Source organism: Saccopteryx bilineata, chromosome 7 (genome assembly GCF_036850765.1).
Source record: "Saccopteryx bilineata isolate mSacBil1 chromosome 7, mSacBil1_pri_phased_curated, whole genome shotgun sequence".
In the NCBI taxonomy this organism is placed as follows: Eukaryota; Metazoa; Chordata; class Mammalia; order Chiroptera; family Emballonuridae; genus Saccopteryx; species Saccopteryx bilineata.
The window spans coordinates 43,367,021-43,369,943 of NC_089496.1; the positions used below are offsets into that span (position 1 = coordinate 43,367,021).

General features: G+C 38.1%; 1 non-coding gene across 1 annotated transcript; it reads right to left on the reverse strand.

The window, feature by feature from the left end:
• Positions 1–2,431: 2,431 nt before the first annotated feature.
• On the reverse strand, positions 2,432–2,537 carry LOC136311424 (small nucleolar RNA U13). The gene has a single exon (XR_010726809.1). It is a non-coding gene; the product is annotated as a small nucleolar RNA U13 (small nucleolar RNA).
• Positions 2,538–2,923: the final 386 nt, after the last annotated feature.

The following is a 2,923-nucleotide window of genomic DNA, read 5'->3' on the forward strand; positions in this document are numbered from 1 at the left end:
ACTCCCCACTTTCTGTAGTTGGTCAGGGGCCCAGCCTCATAATCACAGCTGCCTCCTTCCATCACCCTTTCCTTGTCCCCCACACCCTGCCAGCAACTCAGTTGAATAGATTTTTTCCATGCTGGGATGACCAAATCTTTGATCTATAATAGATAAGTGGCCCCCAACCTTTTTTGGGCCACGGACCGGTTTAATGTCAGAAAATATTTTCACGGACCGGCCTTTAGGGTGGGACGGATAAATGCACAAAATAAAATTACGCGACCAGCGTAAAAACTGTGGTATTTTAAAATATAATTGTTGAACTTACAAGACAAGCATCAAGAGTGAGTCTTAGACGGATGTAACAGAAGGAATCTGGTCATTTTTTAAAAATAAAACATCATTCAGACTTAAATATAAATAAAACAGAAATAATAATAAGTTATTTATTCTTTCTCTGCGGACCGGTACCAAATGGCCCACGGACCAGTACCGGTCCGCGGCCCCGGGGTTAGGGACCACTGATCTAGATGATCTGAGTATTTGGTAGCCTTGCCTTTGCTGAGTTGGCTCAGTTGCCCATTGCCAGGGACTATTGGGCAAGGGACACAGCCCAGCATCCCTGAGTTCCATACAGCACCCTCCCTGCTCCGTCATCTACGTAACCCTGCTCCGTCATCTACGTGAATCCTATTTGACGTCATTATCTCCCATCCTCTGGGTACAAAGCTGCTTGCTTACACATCTATATACTTTGAATTGAAAGGCAAATAGAAACTTAAATTTCAAAGCATAAGAAGGGTACACAAGTGAAATATTCTCAGCGTAAATAAAATATTATTGCCAAAAAGCTGAATTTGATCAAGCTTCTAGATTTGACTGATAATTTATAGGAAACGCAGGGTGAAAGGATCTGATGTCTTTAATAAATTGGAGAGAGAGAGAGAGAGAGAGATTGAAATGTAAAGACTAAAAGAGACTAGAGACATATCACCCAATTGCCATGTATGGACCTTACTTGAATTCTAATTTAAACAGAAAACCTCCTCATCTCATTAAGAGGTGACTGTTTCATAACTTTTCATGTTTAGTATCATAATTTAAATATAATCTATTGTTGTTTGTTAAACATCAATGGTAGAATTTTTAAATATAGATCATTATAGAGACAGTGAATAAAATATTCATTTCAAGTCATATCCATATTTTTGTGCAAAGAAGTTAAATCCAATGCTCAATAACAAGATTTTAAAGCATCAATATGTTCTATTTGGATGAAATTTTGGAGGGGGAGTAGACAATAAATAATGCATTTATGAAAATAAAGAAATGTAAAATTCCAAGAGTTTCTATATTTTAAAAAAGTGTTAAGGTGGGTATTACATTGTTATGGGACTTAGATTCTGTGGATATATTTAAAAGATTAATGTAACTGTTTTATTTTTTAAAGTTAGTATTTAAAACATGCCAGAAATTATGTCCTTTGTAATTGTTGCAACTTGTGATGAAAACATTTAGATGCCAACCTAAAAGGGTGACAAGGGTCCATAATTTCAAAATACTTTTGGAGAAAACACAAGCTAACATGTTTGTAAACCCCTGTGAAATCCACTATCCCTCAATATTTATTATTATTATTATTAATTTTAATGGGGTTATATTTATAAATCAGGGTACATTTGTTCAGAGAAAACATCTTCAGGTTATTTTGACATTTGATTATGTTGCATACCCATCACCCAAAGTCAAATTGTCTTCCGTCACCTTTTATCTGGTTCTCTTTGTGCCCCCCCCCCATAACCACCACCTTCTTGTCCATGTCTCTGAGTCTCATTTTTATGTCCCACCTATGTATGGAATCATATAGTGCTTAGTTTTTTCTGATTTACTTATTTCACTCAGTATAATATTATTAAGGTCCATCCATGTTGTTGTAAATGATCCGATGTCATCATTTCTTATCATCCAATATTTTTTAACATGAAGTATTTTTCTTGCATAATACTTATCCACAGTCTTCAGAATGCATTTCGGAAAACAAAACTTTAGATATTCTCCGGAGTCCGAACGGCTGCACTGTGGCACCAGGAGGTGTGTGCTTCTCCACGTCATTCACCCATTCATTCATTCATTCATTCATTCACTTACATTAGCTGAGTGGGTGCTAGGTTCAAACACCTGTGCTAGACCCTAGAGACACACCCACTGGAATCACATACAACAATTCAGTCTTTTAGTTAAGCCCTTTCATTACAGAGCCTAACAATGATCAAAGTCAAGCTCCAACCTTGGTCGACAGTGGTGAATAAAAATAGTGAGACTCCTGCAGTATCCTCCTGAAAACTGAAATGATCTTAGGAGGATTGAGCATAAACATGTACAAATAGAATATTTCAGGATGTAGGTTACTGTTCCAAAACTAGAATTCTACTCTTTTTTTTTTTTTCTACATTGGCCAGGTCATGTGCCAATATTGTAACAAGGTTTGAAGGAGGCCCATCTCGCACAAGTGTGAACACCAAATCATCACACTTATGAACTAACTACAAAAAGACCTAGAATTCTACTCTTACTTGAAATGGCTTCTCGGGGCTCCTGCAGGACCCCTGAAAAGATCAACTAGAGGCCCATTCACAAGGAGGTCCATATCAGAGAATGTGTCCTTGTTACCGGTAGAAAATTAAACAAACAACTCAAGCAGAACAGGCTGTAAAATGGTATCTGTCTTGTGGATTGGCTCTGTCACTCTGAGACTCCAGACTTGCGAATGCTCTGAAGGATATGAGTACATGGGGTTCTGATCTGGAGGTCATTTACCTGCTGTAGTCTGACCAGCTCTGTGGAGGCAGCTATATTTGGGGGGCTTGGAAGATTGTATGAATGTTGTCCTGTTTATCTGGGGAGGAGACAGAGCTGTAGGCTGCTGTTCTGAAATCTCTGG